Below are 17814 nucleotides of genomic sequence, written 5' to 3' on the forward strand. Positions count from 1 at the left end.
GCATGAAAGTGAAAAGTGAAAGTGAAGTCGCTCAGTCGTGTCTGACACAACATGACCGCAGCCTACCAGGCTCCCCTGTCCATGGCCTAAAGTTGCCTAATACCTTTCTTTATACTTGTACAATTGAAATTGAAATAAATTTATACTTATGTAAGTTTAAAAACTTAGCTCTCTAGACACAATTTATGAATGAAGAGGCAGAAGGAAAAATCTAGAAACTTAAAAGAATAGGGTCTAATAAAATTAATAAACTTTGAAAAGGTAATTTTCTTCTAAAAGTTTAACAAACCAAGTAAACTTTGTGCTGTTTTTACTGCTATTATGTATTCAAAAAACTTAAAATATTCTGTTTTACAGAGTATAAAAATTTTATAGGAATACAAAATGCATGGGAAAAAGCAAAATATAATAGCAGTGATAATTAAGAGAATTAAAACTTTATATTTATTTAAATGCTCTGTGAACAGCCTAAGTACTCCTTATAATAACAATAAGAATACAGAGAGGGAGGCTGGGATCGAGAGCAGTTTCTTAGTCTGTATGCCATCACATTTATCCATTCAAATATTTGTTGATTGTTTGCTTTTGTCAAGGCACTACACGGTGATTTGAGGGTAACAAAGATGGATAGAATGTCAACCTTGCTTTTTGGAGGCGTAGAAAAAAATACTCATGTTATAAACAAATACAAGGGAAAAGTGATATATGGCATTTAGGTAAAACTAAAATTCTAGGAAGTTCTGAGGGATAGGCTGAGGGAATCAGAGAAGACTTCATGGAGGAAGAGTATATGATGTAAGCTTTGCAGGGTGAGTCCACTTTGGACCTTTGGGAAGGACATTTAGGGCACAAAGCTAAAGGAACAAGGACAATATATAAAGAGTCTAGAATTTAGTATACAGGAATATTGGCTTTACATCAGAAGCTTGATGCTGTTTGAGTTAAACTCCAGGATTCTGTGTGAGTTTGTTCAGTAATTTGTGATTAGTCAGCAGATTAACTAGAGGTTGACTCTTCCAGGAAGACCCCAGTTGGGATACTTGGTCCTTGCTTCCTTCAACTCATCTTCCCATATGCTGACCCAGGTTGTTCACAGGGCAGCCAAGTGGGTTTCAATACAGCCAGTAGAATTCTGGACAAAAAACTGGAGACAGTTAAAGAAAAGGGAAAGTTACTCAGTCGTGTTCAATTCTTTGCGACTCCATGGACTATACAGTCCCTGGAATTCTCTAGGCCAGAATACTGGAGTGGGTAGCCTTTCCTTTCTCCAGGGGATCTTCCCAGCCCAGGGATTTAACCCAGGTCTCCTGCATTGTGGGTGGATTCTTTACCAGCTGAGCTACAAGGGAAGCCCAAGAATACAGGAATGGGTAGACTTTCCTTTCTTCAGGGGATCTTCCCAACCCAGGAATTGAACTGGGGTCTCTTGCATTGCAGGTGGATTCCTTACCAACTGAGCTATCAGGGAAGCTCCTGAACTGGAGATGGTCACTTCCATTACCTTCTCTTGGCAAAAGTAAGTTCCAAGGCCTGCCCAGATGAAAAAACAGAATTAACGATTTGATGGGAGGAACAGCAAAATCATATCACAAAAGTTGTGGATGCCAAAAAGAATGAAGAATTGGGGCTATTTTGTAATCAATCTACCACACATGCAGTAAAAAAGAAAAGTTATTCTAAAACATTTAGGAACAGTCCATTTTTCTAAGTTAGACACTAGATTTTAATCTCTGTACACTCATAAACATCTAAACACATTCACAACCAGTACACACTCTCATTCTCATTCTTAAAAATTGGCCACTCTCTACTTTACAGCTAAATTTTTCTCCTGTCACTGGCAGAAGCTGTAACGGACCAGTCAAAGCATTTTATTTTCCTTCTTCAATTCGGTGTCTTTTAACTTATCAACGCCATTACAATGAAGGAACATCAGTTAATGCTAAATTACAAAGGGATTCTTGTGGGATTGCCTATTACAGCTGCCCTGATGCCAAAACCATTCGCAGTGATAAACGTTTTATACTGAATACCAAATACACTCATAATTATTTTGCCATTTACTGAAAGCGTTGCCAGTATACCTTTGATTTTAAAGAAACCACACATCTTTATCCACTCAAAAATAAAGTCCTGTGCTCATGAGATCTACACAAAGGCCCTTTTATGCGGGTCAGAAATGATGCTTCCCCCATGCCCTTTTAATATGTTCTCTCTGAAGTTCTCTGTGCTGCCCTTAGGGCTGTCCACATACTGGTGATAAGCATGTAACTTGCATAGTAAACTCCCTCCCTCCCTTACTCACATCACAATATCCAGAGTTCAATATGTCCCATAATAAAATGATATATTTTTGTATGCTCAACACATACTGCTAAGGTATTGCTTTGTGAATAGACCCCTACAACACAGATACAGTTTACCAGGAACTTAGCATTTAAACGACTTTCATCTTGACAATGACTGACATGTCTCACTGAGAATATTATATATTTAGAAGGGCTTTTTTTTTGAAGGCCCCATACTTAAGAATCATGTCTCATCATATTCGGGGAACTTTTGAACTAAGTCTTAAATGTTTAAAGAAGGGTCACAAAGCCACTCTGCAACAAAAGTCTGCAACTTGCGCCCAACTCGTATCACAGAAGAAATTCATGCATAGAATAATTTTTCCTAAGTTTTCTTTCCATTTAAAGAAAGAAAGAAAACCTCTTCTCCTTTTAGCTTTGAATATGTATCACTGAGATTAAAACTTGTGCTGGAGACCAAAAAAGTAAAAGACAAACTCTAGGGGATGAAAGTATATCACATTCTTCATAAACTTTGTAGGAATTTCTTCAACACGTGCTTCTCCATTTATACAACAGATCAAGGAAGGCTAGAATCCAATTTCAAATCAAATAACCCCCATATCGATGTGCAGGATAGTTGACAGTGCACTCTCATCAACTCTGTGCTTTCTGGTGGGTAATGTTCACAGTGCAACCTAGAGTAGCCATTTGGCAGAAAACTGCTCTAGTCAAATTGAAATAGCCTTTAGAACCTCGGTTAGAATGGAGACCATAATGTATGCTTGTCATTTGATGAAAAATAGTGCGTTTAAATTAAGGGGAAAAAAAAATCCTGTCACCCAGATCCGAGCCTGCACAATGACACAAGTGTCAAGATCTTATTTAAAAGTGTTAAAGTACAGTACTGCTCGGCAGCATAATTTGTAAGGAAACATGGGATCATGTGCTGGGGATGGAAGATTTGCTGCCTGATACCAGCCATGGGGAGTGATAAAATGTGTTTCTTCCAGATAATTACTTGCTGCTCAAGGAAAGTGGCATTTCTAAATTGATATTTCAATGCAGCATAAACAGATTATCCTGCACAGGTAGACACAAGCTAGTTTTTGTCAAGCGATTGGACTTGGGATTGCTCAATGCCATGTAAGACTAATTTTGTTTTATGCTTACAAAGCAGTACAGCTTCTCTAGAGGTAAGGAAATGTCCACTTATGTAGATAGAATGAAAGATTTAAATGTCAGGTGGCAAAAGAAAAAAATTAATTTTGACTGTTTAAAAAGATTCTAAGACTATTCATGCTACAAAAAGCTCTATAAAGATCTAGAAGTGAAGCATTTTCATGGTATTTAGAATGTCTCAGTTTGATGAAGGAATAATTTATCTTCAAGATACTATTCTAAGGGATTTATATGCATCTTATTTAATTCCTAACACAACCCTGAGAATTAGAGTTTAGTATTATTTAAATTTTATAAGCAACATAACTAAGTTGAAAGAGTCTAGGGGACTTGCCTAAGGTCTCACTGTTTTGAGGCTAGACCCTAAATTCAGATGCCTAACTTGGAATGTTATATAATCCTGTGTTATGTAATACTGTACACTCAAATGCTCACAATTAGAATTAATAAGAAATATATTTTAAGCTTGTTATCCATGTATATAAGCAAAAATACGATAAGCAAAGACTACTGGAAAAGATAACAGGTTTTCCCACTCTCTTCTAATAAGTTTTTAAAACAGAAAATCATTATGTAACTGTACAAAGTATGGCACAGGAAAGAAACCACCTGCCAATGAAGGGGATGTGGGTCCAATCCCTAATCTGGGAAGATTTCACATGCTGTGAAGCAACTAAACTCAGGCACTGCAACTACTGGCCCACGTGCCTACAGCCTGTGAGCCACAGCAAGAGAAGCCACCCCATGAGAAGCCCACGCACTGCAAGGCAGAGGAGCCCCTGCTCACTGCAACTAGAGAAGGCCCACAGGCAGCAGGGAAGACCCAGAGTAACCAAATAAAAGGAAATGCCATTAAAAAATAAAATAAAAGACAGCTTTGGCCTTCAGATTCATGGATAACTGCCCTAATTTTTTTTTTTTTTTAATAAATGATGAAAAATTTGAAAGGTGGAGAAAACATGTAAGTTAAGTTTTATCAACATGGAGCACAAAATATGATGTTATCTCATTCAGAGGAATCCGGTTTTGAGCACTCCACCCTTCCTTTTTCAGCAAGAGTGTCTGTTTTGAAGTTTTCATTCATGTAAGTTTCTCATGGTGCGGCTCAAGGAGAAGTGGAAGCTGCTGTCACAGATGGGGCCTGGAATCCACTCCACACTTCCAGTTCATGCCAAGTCCTCATGTTCCCCCTAAAACACATGTAAGATCAGACTCCACTATCCGGGCAATGTGCAGTCCATAGTACTTAATGACACAGGGCAATCCACACTCCCTTTTAAGAGCTTCCCCTGGAAGTCTGTATTAGTTTGCTCAGGCTGCCATGACAGAACACTGGAAACTAGGTGGTTTAAACATCAGAAATTTATTTCCTCACTGTTTTAGGGGCTAGATGGCCAAGATCAAAGTCTAGCTTGGCTTTGTTTTGGAGTCCTCTCTCCCTGGCTTGTAGGTGGCTACCTTCTCACAATGCCCTCACATCATCTTTATCCTGTGTGTCTAAATTTCCTCTTTTTATAAGGACACCAGTCAGATTGAATTCAGTTCAGTTCAGTTCAGTCGCTCAGTCGTGTCCGACTATTTGTGACCCCGTGAATCGCAGCACGCCAGGCCTCCCTGTCCATCACCAACTCCCGGAGTTCACTGAGACTCACGTCCATCGAGTCAGTGATGCCATCCAGCCATCTCATCCTCTGTCATCCCCTTCTCCTCCTGCCCCCACTCCCTCCCAGCATCAGAGTCTTTTCCAATGAGTCAACTCTTCGCATGAGGTGGCCAATGTACTGGAGTTTCAGCTTTAGCATCATTCCTTCCAAAGAAATCCCAGGACTGATCTCCTTCAGAATGGACTGGTTGGATCTCCTTGCAGTCCAAGGGACTCTCAAGAGTCTTCTCCAACACCACAGTTCAAAAGCATCAATTCTTCAGCACTCAGCCTTCTTCACAGTCCAACTCTCACATCCATACCTGACCACAGGAAAAACCATAGCCTTGACGAGATGAACCTTTGTTAGCAAAGTAATGTCTCTGCTTTTTAATATGCAGTCTAGGTTGGTCATAACTTTCCTTCCAAGGAGTAAGCGTCTTTTCATTTCATGGCTGCAGTCACCATCTGCAGTGATTTTGGAGCCCCAAAAAATAAAGTCTGACACTGTTTCCACTGTTTCCCCATCTATTTCCCATGAAGTGATGGGACTGGATGCCATGTTCTTTGTTTTCTGAATGTTGAGCTTTAAGTCAACTTTTTCACTCTCCACTTAGGGTTCATTCTCAGGGCCTCATTTTAACATAACCATCTCCTTAAAGGCTCCATCTCCAAATAGAACCACGTTCTGAGTGACTGAGGGCTTCAATATGTACATTTCACAGGGGAAACAATTCAGCTCAAACAAAATCCATTTCTTCCTTCTTTCAATAGCACAGTTTGACTAGAAAGAAACCCATTTGAATTATGACACTTATTTGTAACATCTACAAGATGATTTAAAATGATCTTATTTCAAATGAATATTTGACTTATATATGTGTAAATAAACTATCTTGATGCATCTCCTAAAGCAAAGAATGTGTCCAGATATAAAGATTTATTATCTTTAGGTGGCTCCAGAAACCAGCAAATTTTGATCAGCATTCTCTCAGGGGAAAATAATCTCTGTTTTCATAACTTCGTACACAATAAAGGAACAAAATTAAGTTACATGGTTTGCCAGCTCCTGAGTTGGCTGAGTTTTATATAATTTTGTGCTGATATAATTATGTGACATGTCAGTTTATGACTTGAGACCTCAGTTTCCTCAACAACAACTTGAAAGTTTTGTATGATAAATCTAAGACAGTTTCTAACTATAGAAATCTGTGATTTTGATATGGGAAAATGATTTGTATTTTGCTCTATGTATTTTGTTAGATCAAGTCCAGTTAGCTTTCTGAATTGCTGCTCTAACTATAACCCAGAAAAATAAACTTAAACATGAAATCAGAAACCTATGAAGAAACAGAATTTCCCTCAGATTTACTAGTCACCATTATTTTGGCTAATTTTAAAATTATTCTGTTGGATAAAACTAGGTTTCTCTCTAAAAAATCCAAGTAATGATACTGACATCAGTTAATTTGTTCTAATCAAGTACTTGTTTTCAATTATGTAGACACATCTTGAGTGAGTGAAGTTACTCAGTCGTGTCTGACTTTTTGAGACCCCATGGACTGTAGCATACCAGGCTCCTCTGTCCATGGGATTTTCCAGGCAAGGGTACTGGAGTGGGTTGCCATTGCCTTCTCCACTATCTTAGTGGAATTGATATTCTTCTCTTTATAAGAATCAAAATATAATAATGAGCATTCACAGAAAGGGTACTTTTTACCCTGATGCCCTACTCCACATCTTCCTACCAATCATTTCTGCTTTTCAGAGGCAAACATCTTTAGCAATCTCTGCTATTTCTTCTACTGTTTACCTTGATATTTCATTAGTAGTGTTTAAGAAACTTATCAATTTTATTTTTGTTAGATATATTTTCAAATGAAAAAGCAGATAGAAACTACATATTTAACTACTATAATGGTTTTCAGTTAAGCCTCATTTTCCCATATTTTGCTGAAGATTTAAAAACTATTTTGCCAGTTTTTATTTTTTTTAATTTAAAAGTATATGGACTTTTTTTTTGCTATTGAAGATTTAAACTCCAGTACGTTCTCCACTGTGTCTACAATTGTGAGTTGCCTTATTTTCCCATTTGTGTAGTTTCGTATATCCCAAATATCCTTTCATCCCTACATTCTCCAATAAAGCTTTAAGTATATTTTCTTTATATGCAAATATACCAAATAGCATATCAGTTTAATTATGGCTTCACTCTGGGCTAGTTCTCCAGGACTTTAATATGACTGCTGACTAGCACCTCCCAGGATTATTATTCTGGGAATATGTCTCAGCTTTTTCTGATGTTCAATCCCTAACTCTCTCTTCCTTTATTCCCTTTTATTTTGGTGGAACATGCAATTTAGAAACTTTCTGGGAAAACGGTACGTTGGAGGAAAATATTTTGAAAACTTGCATAACTGATTAATGATAAAATGACTTTAGAGTTGACTGGTGATTTGAGTAGGTATAGAATCCTGGGATGAACATTATATTTCCTCGGAACTTAAAAGGATTTGGCCCATTGGTTTTTACCCTGGCAAGCCTGTTTGATGCTGTTCTGATTTCTATCATTTGCATAGGTCTACTTTATATTCTGTTAGCTTTTAGGATCATCTCTTAGTTGCCAGAATAGTGAAATACCACTGTAATGTGCTTTGGTGTGGGTTCTTTTATCATTTATTGTACTGGGTCTGTTGAAACTGTCCCCTAGATAGTTAACCTATCCTAGATGGCAAAATTCTCGATCTCTAACATTGGGCAAAGTAGGTGGGAGGTTGGAATATGCTCAAAATTGCCAGTGTTCTTAGACGCAGGTAGCGTAAGTGGGGTTAGCAGTCTCAGCATTCAATATGTAGACTGTCAAATATCTCTTTTTGGTAAATTTCCTTGATTTCACTTGTGCTTAGTCTTGAAAATCCAATTTAAGATGATCTGGGAGGAGTGCTTACCTGGATAAATGGGTAGAAGAGACTTGAGAACTTGACTATTTCTTAACGAATGTCACAAAATCTTCCTATTTTCTTTAAATTCCTGTCTTCTTAGGCCCCTAATATCTTTAATTTCTAATCATATTCAGGATTCTGCTTTGTAGATTTGCCTGCTTTTTAGCTTCTTACTCTTGAAGCAGTTAATTTTCAGTTTTTCCAAACTGTCAAGTCAATTATAATTCATTCACCACCATTCCATTTTCCAAAGTTGTGTTGATGTCCATTACAGATATGCATTTAACTTGAATTCATCGCTTTGTCTTTTACTGTCTCATTTAATGAATGATACATCAAATTGTTAATAAAATATGTGATTATTGACCTTTTCTAACAATTTAAAAATGTGTGTTCTTCCTCTTATCTTAATTTTATCCCATTTCTTTTAAAAATAGTTGATACTTAATGCCTAACTCTTTCTCGGCTGTTACATCCATAAGTCAATTTCATGTCATTTTTCTACACCCACCAATTTAAAACTTATTAAACTACAGGCCTAGAGGAGCCATTATTTTATGCATCTTTTGAACATTTGATGCCTCTCTGCTCTGAGTCTTTAGAAGTCTCTTTTATTTTCTGAGACTTTCTGGTCCTAGTTCTCTTGGCTCCCTTTCTGTTCTTTGGGGCTCTGTGACTTACCATTTACTTTTTCCCTGAGAAAATTAAATGAAGGTCTTTGTTAAGGCTCTGCTTCGGGGCCTCAATATCAATTGTATACTATTACACTCCAAATTCTTTTCTTTATGCTTTTGTTGGTGTAGCATTGGTGGTATAGTGGTGAGCATAGCTGCCTTCCTTATGCCTTTGCTAATCACTCACTTAGGCTGTAGATTGTCTTATCTGCTTTGAAGTTCCTTATAAATGTACCAGAAACTCAGATTCAGCACATCCAGAGCTTAATCCAGCTTTGCAAGTTAACCTGTGTTGTTATCTGTCATAAAGCTGGCTGTGTAAAGACGATCTCAACATCATGACTGATCTTCGGTGCAAACTTTCAGGTGAGCACACTGAAGCGATTGGCCATGGGTCACCAGAATTTTTGCCCAGGCTTGTTCACATAGGGATGGCCACAGGACTCTAGAAGTTGTAAGAGGGTTTATACCTTAATACACGAAGACTTTCTCTGTAGGTGTCACATTTGCTATTTTCCAACAATACAAAGCAAGTCACATGGCCAAACTTAGAGCTGATGTCAGAGGACACTATTCAGTAGCGTAAATACGGGAAGGCATATGGAAACTGGGGACGATTAACGCCTGTAGTCTACACTACTCTGCAGTGTTTCTTCTTATGCTTAATATACTTGCCATCTTCCTAATCACCCAAATGTGAAGCTTCTCTATTTCACCATTTCCTAAGCACCCTGTAACTTTCCTACCCCTTTCTTAATTCATGACTTTTTTTTGTTTGTTTTTAATACAGCTCCTTGAGCCTCATTCAGGCCTTTCATTTCATATTCTCCATAGATAGATGTCAGAATATCAAAGTTCTCACTCAGAACTTTCATTTCATATTCTCAGTCAGTAGATTTCATTTGACCAGGTCCACAGAATATTTTTATGCACAATGACGTTTGAGTATCACTGCTCCAGTCCGTTCAGGAAAACTTTTAAAATATAACCTAAGCGTGGGATTTCAACTGGCTTGAGATTCACAGGTTTTTAGAGGTCTGATGCGTGGGCGGCTGCAACCGGCACACTAAAGTGCAGGCGGCTGCCACCGGCGCACTAAAGTGCAGGTGAGAGGAGCTACCCCACGTCCAAGGTCAGGAGCAGAAGCCAGGAGGACCCCATGCCCGAAGGGGACCAAGAGGAGTTACCCTACATCTGAGGGCAGAGGCAGCGGCCTAGAGTGCCAGGCTGCGACAGCACAGGAACGGCCGAGAGGAGCTACCCCAGGCCCGAGGCCAGGGGTGGCGGCCGGGAGGAGCTACCCTACACCCAAGGCCAGGGGCGGCAGCCAGGAGGACCAACCCCAGGTCCAAAGAGCCGTGGCTGTGCAGGCACAGGAGGGCCTAGAGGAGCTATCAGACATTGAACGTCAGGAAGGGTGGTGGTGAGGAGATACCCCTCGTCCAAGGTAAGGAGGAACAGCTGCGCTTTCCTGGAGCAGCCGTGAAGAGATACCCCATGCCCAATGTAAGAGAAACCCAAGTAAGACGGTAGGTGTTGCAAGAGGGCATCAGAGGGCAGACACACTGAAACCATACTCACAGAAAACTAGTCAATCTAATCACACTAGGACCACAGCCTTGTCTAACTCAATGAAACTAAGCCATGCCTGTGGGGCAACCCAAGACGGCCGGGTCATGGTGGAGAGATCTGACAGAATGTGGTCCACTGGAGAAGGGAATGGCAAACCACTTCAGTATTCTTGCCTTGAGAACCCCATGAACAGTATGAAAAGGCAAAATGATAGGATACTGAAAGAGGAAATCCCCAGGTCAGTAGGTGCCCAATATACTACTGGAGATCAGTGGAGAAATAACTCCAGAAAGAATGATGGGATGGAGCCAAAGCAAAAAGAATACCCAGCTGTGGATGTGACTGGTGATAGAAGCAAGGTCCGATGCTGTAAAGAGCAATATTGCATAGGAACCTGGACTGTCAGGTCCATGAATCAAGGCAAATTGGAAGTGGTCAAACAGGAGATGACGAGAGTGAATGTGGACGTTCTAGGAATCAGCAAACTGAAATGGACTGGAATGGGTGAACTTAATTCAGATGACCATTATATCTACTACTGTGGGCAGGAATCCCTCAGAAGAAATGGAGTAGCCATTATGGGCAACAAAAGAGTCCGAAATGCAGTACTTGGATGCAATCTCAGAAATGACAGAATGATCTCTGTTCGTTTCCAAGGCAAACCTTTCAATATCCTAGTAATCCAAGTCTATGCCCCAACCAGTAACGCTGAAGAAGCTGAATGGTTCTATGAAGACCCACAAAACCTTTTAGAACTAACACCTAAAAAAGATGTCCTTTTCATGATAGGGGACTGGAATGCAAAAGTAGGAAGTCAAGAAACACCTGGAGTAACAGGCAAATTTGGCCTTGGAATACGGAATGAAGCAGGGCAAAGACTAATAGAGTTTTGCCAAGAAAATGCACTGGTCATAGCAAACACCCTCTTCCAACAACACAAGAGAAGACTCTACACATGGACATCACCAGATGGTCAACACCGAAATCAGATTGATTATGTTCTTTGCAGCCAAAGATGGAGAAGCTCTATACAGTCAATAAAAACAAGACCAGGAGCTGACTGTGGCTCAGACCATGAACTCCTTATTGTCAAATTCAGACTGAAATTGAAGAAAGTAGGGAAAACCACTAGACCATTCAGGTATGACCTAAATCAAATCCCTTATGATTATACAGTGGAAGTGAGAAATAGATTTAAGGGACTAGATCTGATAGATAGAGTGCCTGATGAACTATGGAATGAGGTTCGTGACATTGTACAGGAGACAGGGATCAAGGCCATCCCCATGGAAAAGAAATGCAAAAAATCAAAATGGCTGTCTGGGGAGGCCTTACAAATCGCTGTGAAAAGAAGAGAAGTGAAAAGCAACGGAGAAAAGGAAAGATATAAGCATCTGAGTTTAGAGCTTCAAAGAATAGCCAGAAGAGATAAGAAAGCCTTCCTCAGTGATCAATGCAAAGAAATAGAGGAAAACAACAGAATGGGAAAGACTAGAGATCTCTTCAAGAAAATTAGAGATACCAAGGGAACATTTCATGCAAAAATGGTCTCGATAAAGGACAGAAATGGTATGGACCTAACAGAAGGAGAAGATATCAAGAAGAGGTGGCAAGAATACACAGAAGAACTGTACAAAAAAGATCTTCATGACCCAGATAATCACGATGGTGTGATCACTGACCTAGAGCCAGACATCCTGGAATGTGAAGTCAAATGGGCCTTAGAAAGCATGACTACGAACAAAGCTAGTGGAGGTGATAGATTCCAGTTGAGCTATTTCAAATCCTGAAAGATGATGCTGTGAAAGTGCTGCACTTAATATGCCAGCAAGTTTGGAAAACTCAGCAGTAGCCACAGGACTGGAAAAGGTCAGTTTTCATTCCAATCCCAAAGAAAGGCAATGCCAAAGAATGCTCAAACTACCGCACAATTGCACTCATCTCACATGCTAGTAAAGTAATGCTCAAAATTCTCCAAGCCAGGCTTCAGCAATATGTGAACCGTGAACTTCCTAACGTTCAAGCTGGTTTTAGAAAAGGCAGAGGAACTACAGATCAAATTGCCAACATCTGCTGGATCATGGAAAAAGCAAGAGAGTTCCAGAAAAACATCTATTTCTGCTTTATTGACTATGAAAGCCTTTGACTGTGTGGATCACAATAAACTGTGGAAAATTCTGAAAGAGTTGGGAATACCAGACCACCTGACCTGCCTCTTGAGAAACCTATATGCAGGTCAGAAAGCAACAGTTAGAACTGGACGTGGAACAACAGACTGGTTCCAAATAGGAAAAGGAGTACGTCAAGGCTGTATATTGTCACCCTGTTTATTAACTTATATGCAGAGTACATCAGGAGAAATGCTGGACTGGAAGAAGCACAAGCTGGAATCAAGATTGCCGGGAGAAATATCAATAACCTCAGATATGCAGATGACACCACCCTTATGGTAGAAGTGAAGAGGAACTCAAAAGCCTCTTGATGAAAGTGAAAGTGGAGAGTGAAAAAGTTGGCTTAAAGCTCAACATTCAAAAAACAAAAATCATGGCATCCGGTCCCATCACTTCATGGGAAATGGATGGGGAAACAGTGGAAACAGTGTCAGACTTTATTTTTTTGGGCTCCAAAATCACTGCAGATGGTGACTGCAGCCATGAAATTAAAAGACGCTTACTCCTTGGAAGGAAAGTTATGTCCAAACTAGATAGCATATTCAAAAGCAGAGACATTACTTTGCCAACAAGGTTCGTCTAGACAAGGCTATGGTTTTTCTTGTGGTCATGTATAGGTGTGAGAGTTGGACTGTGAAGAAGGCTGAGTGCCGAAGAACTGATGCATTTGAACTGTGGTGTTGGAGAAGACTCTTGAGAGTCCCTTGGACTGCAAGGAGATCCAATCAGCCCATTCTGAAGGAGATCAGCCCTGGGATTTCTTTGGAAGGAATGATGCTAAAGCTGAAACTCCAGTACATTGGCCACCTCATGCGAAGAGTTGACTCATTGGAAAAGACTCTGATGCTGGAAGGGATTGGGGGCAGGAGGAGAAGGGGACGATAGAGGATGAGATGGCTGTATGGCATCACTGACTCAATGGACGTGAGTCTGGGTGAACTCCAGGAGTTTGTGATGGACAGGGATGCCTGGCGTGCTGCAATTCATGGGGTGGCAAAGAGTCGAACATGACTGAGCGACTGAACTGAACTGATGTTCATCAGGAAATACATAAATCTCCTAAGATTGTAAACTGTGTAAACATGGGTTCGTGGGAACTCTTCAGTGTCTGTGACTTGTATTTGTCCTAGCCTGCTTCGCCTGTACGCTCATTTCCTGATTGACTTCCCATGCTTGATCACTCATTACACCTGAACTTAGTACACATTTAGAACAATGCTGTGGAGAACCAACAGTTTCCTTTCACTTAAGTTCCCTTCCTTATGTCTTTTCTACTACTTTTCTCCTTGGTTCTTCATAACAAAATTGTCTTACATTTGTAACGAAGTGAAGTTGCAAAGTTCTTTTATGTGAAGTAACTAATTTGATCCTTGCAAACCTCCCTAAAACAAATTAAAACACTTGAGAGAGCAAGAAGCAGGATTATAAAGCTGTTGTTACTAGTTGGGAATAGATTTAAATAGAACTCAAGTCACCTGTCTTAGTTAACACTTGGTTGCTGAACCATGGGGTGTCACTTAAGTCTCCACAAATCTGGACTTATTACAAAGTTTTATTTTTCAAATATGGGGAGACACTGGGGGAAAACTACAATTCTAATACTAATAGTTATATTTTTGCCCCAGATTTGAAGTGGTCCACCTTGAGGAATATACATTGTCATTTATCATTAACTACGAAGGACAGTGGATAACAGAGGTTTCAAATAAAACAATGCTACAACAAGAAAAGTGCATTAAAAATGTTGGCATTAGTCCATAAAGTGTGGAAAGAGCTGGTTCTTTCTAAGGTTTGAAAATGTTTCTCTTGTTACACTACTACTGTTCTGTTTATACAAGGAAGAAAAAATATATTTTCCTACAAGTGGAACTTGCTACACTGTTATCTAAGAGTGTATGAAACATGCTGTGAATTTAAATCAACTATGCAAACAATTCAAAAGGATGATATTATACCCAAAAGGCTATATGTTGGGCTACAAGTAAAGCTTGTAGTATCAAGTGGGCTTGTTGGTCTCCTCTTAGCACAAGAATACTTCCCCGTCTGAGGGAACCAGATAAAAAATCTCATTGGAAACCATATTTCTCTAGGCTTTTCCCTGCTAACCAGACAGATTGGCATTTCTTGGGCTATTGACAGCTGGACGTTACATATTTAAAAACTCAAAGATGGGCAATAATTCATGTAGGAGGATAGGTACCTGCTGGCTCTACTCAAACACTCTTAGTTCAGTTCAGTTCAGTTGCTCAGTCATGTCTGATTCTTTGCAACCCCATGGGCTGTAGCACGCCAAGCTTCCCTGTCCATCATCAACTCCCAGAGCTTGCTCAAACACAAGTCCATTGAGTTGGTGATGCCATCCAACCATCTCATCCTGTCATCCCCTTCTCCTCCTGCTTTCAGTCTTTCCCAGCATCAGGGTCTTTTCCAATGAGTCAGCTGGCCAAAGTATTGGAGCTTTAGCCTCAGAATCAGTCCTTCCAATGAATACGCAGGACTGATTTCCTTCAGGATTGACTGGTTTGATCTCCTTGTAGTCCAGGGGACTCACAAGAGTCTTCTTTAACACCACAGTTCAAAAGCATCAATTCTGTGGTGCTCAGTTTTCTTCAGAGTTCAACTCTAACATCCATACATGATGACTGGAAAAAACCATAGCTTTGACAAGACAGACCTTTGTTGGCAAAGTAATGTCTCTACTTTTTAACATGCTGTCTAGGTTGGTCATAGCTTTTCTTCCAAGGAGCAAGTGTCATTTAATTTCATGGCTGCAGTCACCATCTGCAGTGATTTTGGAGCCCAAAAAAATAAAGTCTGTCACTGTTTCCACTGTTTTCCCATCTATTTGCCATGAAGTGACGGGACCAGATGCCATGATCTTCATTTTTCGAATGTTGAGTTTTAAGCCAGCTTTTTCATTCTCCTCTTTCACTTTCATCAAGAGGCTCTTTATTTCTTCTTCTCTTTCTGCCATAAGGGTGGTATCATCTGTGTATCTGAAGTTACTGATATTTCTCCCAGAAATCCTGATTCCAGTATGTGCTTCATCCAGCCCAGCATTTTGCATGATGGACTCTGCATATAAGTTAAATAAGCAGGGTGACAATGTACAGCCTTGTCATACTCCTTCCCAATTTGGAACCAGTCTGTTGTTCCATGTCCAGTTCTAACTGTTTCTTCTTGACCTGCATACAGATTTCTCAGGAGGCAGATAAGGTGGTTTGGTATTCCCATCTCTTTCAGAATGTTCCACAGTTTGTTGTGATCCACACAGTCAAAGGCTTTGACATAGTCAATAAAGCAGAAATAGATGTTTTCCTGGAACTCTCTTGCTTTTTCTATGATCCAATGGATGTTGGCAATTTGATCTCTGGTTCCTCTGCCTTTTCTAAATCCAGCTTGAACATCTGGAAGTTTTTGCTTCACCTTCTGTTGAAGCCTGGCTTGGAGAATTTTGAGCTTTTTACTTTGCTAGCGTGTGAGATGAGTGCAACTGTGCAGCAGAATCCTCTGCATTGCAGGAGGATTCTTTACCAGCTGAGTCACACAAGGGAAGCCCAACAATACTGGAGCGGGTAACCTATCCCTTCTCCAGCAGATATTCCAGACCCAGGAATCAAACCAAGTTCTCCAGCATTACCAGCAGATTCTTTACCAACTGAACTATCAAGGAAGCCCTCAAACATGCTAGTATCACCTAACAAGAAAAAATAATACACATCAGTGCTAGAGAACAGCTGTTTCAATACTTGCTAACTTGTCTACTGTACTGAGATGTTAAAACTGTCATGCTAGAAATACCACTTTGGTCTTACTATCAACAAAAATTGCATAAATTTTTGAGAAGTAAGCAGATGAGGTAGAAATAAGACCTATTTCTTATAGGAACTAGATATAAGGAAAGACTAATATTTGAACTCCACTGCAGGGCAAGCCACTGCTAGAAAGTATTATGGACATAAGATCCTGGCACATAGGCCAGATCTGAGCCCCCAAAATATTTTTACAATAAATCAGAAAAGCAGATTTCTTTTTAAAAATAACGATATCTGGCAACATGGGGTTTATGTCTCATCAGAGGTGGAGCATTCAGTTTGCCAGAATTCCTCCCCAACTTGCCTGTATTCAAGTTTTATTTTCAACCATGGTGAGGGTAATTTCACTACAAAATTGGCAAATGCTACAAATCAGAACTATATTTAGTTTTCTGGAGAATTAGGTCTTAAACATTTACTGGCACATTGCTATTATAATATATTTTTAATAAAAAGTTGTGAGATATGTATGAGCACAAGAAAATGAGGGAGAGGGGCAGCTTTTCCCTTAGCATTAGTTTTTTTTTTTTTTTTCTGTTTTCTTGTCTTTTGTAGATTTTATTCAACATATATGTTACTTTTGTAATCACTTAAACTAATGCAATTAGGTTTAAATTCAAAATATTCCTTATGTAATAAACTTACTCAAAGACTGCTTCATCTAGCTGTTATTTCTACATTTTATGAAGGTTTCAAATCCCAACACTTCCTTAAGAATGCCTAGGATTTAGCTAGGAGTTAAAAGTCTCAAATGAATTCACTTTTGCCCGTAGCCCTCTAAATTTTTCAATAATGGCTAAAATGCAATAAATCAGCTCTAAGGAGGAGAAGACTGTGGAGGATAAAGAAGAAAGCACTTATCTCTCGACAGGGTTCAGAGCACTGATAGAGTCTGGTTTTGGAAGAGCCTGGACCCCAGTACCTAGAATAGTTCTAGATATCCTGGAAATGCTGACTGTTTGGTTTAAAGTGTGCTATGTGGGCAGACCAGCAATACCAGGGGGGAAAAGGTAGTCAAGACAGGGCAGGCATGACCATAGAGGTCATTTTTGCACTGGTTATGGCCACTCTGGGGCATCTGTGGTGGCTCAGCAGTAAAGAGTCCCCCTGCAGTGCAGGAGCCACAGGTTTGATCCCTGGGTCAGGAAGATTCCCTAGAGGAGGGCATAGCAACCCACTTCAGTATTCTTGCCTGGAGAATCCCATGGACAGAGAAGCCTGGTGAGCTATAGTACATGGGGACACACAGAGTTGGACATGACTGAGCAACTGAGCATTTGTGGCCACTTTGCATTTGCTTACTCCTAACATCATGAGAAACTCTGGGCTGGAAGAAGCACAAGCTGGAATCAAGATTGCTGTGAGAAATATCAATAACCTCACATATGCAGATGACACCACCCTTACAGCAGAAAGTGAAGAGGAACTAAAGACCCTCTTGATGAAAGTGAAAGAGGAGAGTGAAAAAGTTGGCCTAAAGCTCAACATTCAGAAAACTAAGATCATGGCATCTGGTCCCATCACTTCA

The sequence above is a fragment of the Bos mutus genome, chromosome 2 (genome assembly GCF_027580195.1).
Source record: "Bos mutus isolate GX-2022 chromosome 2, NWIPB_WYAK_1.1, whole genome shotgun sequence".
Lineage (NCBI taxonomy): Eukaryota > Metazoa > Chordata > Mammalia > Artiodactyla > Bovidae > Bos > Bos mutus.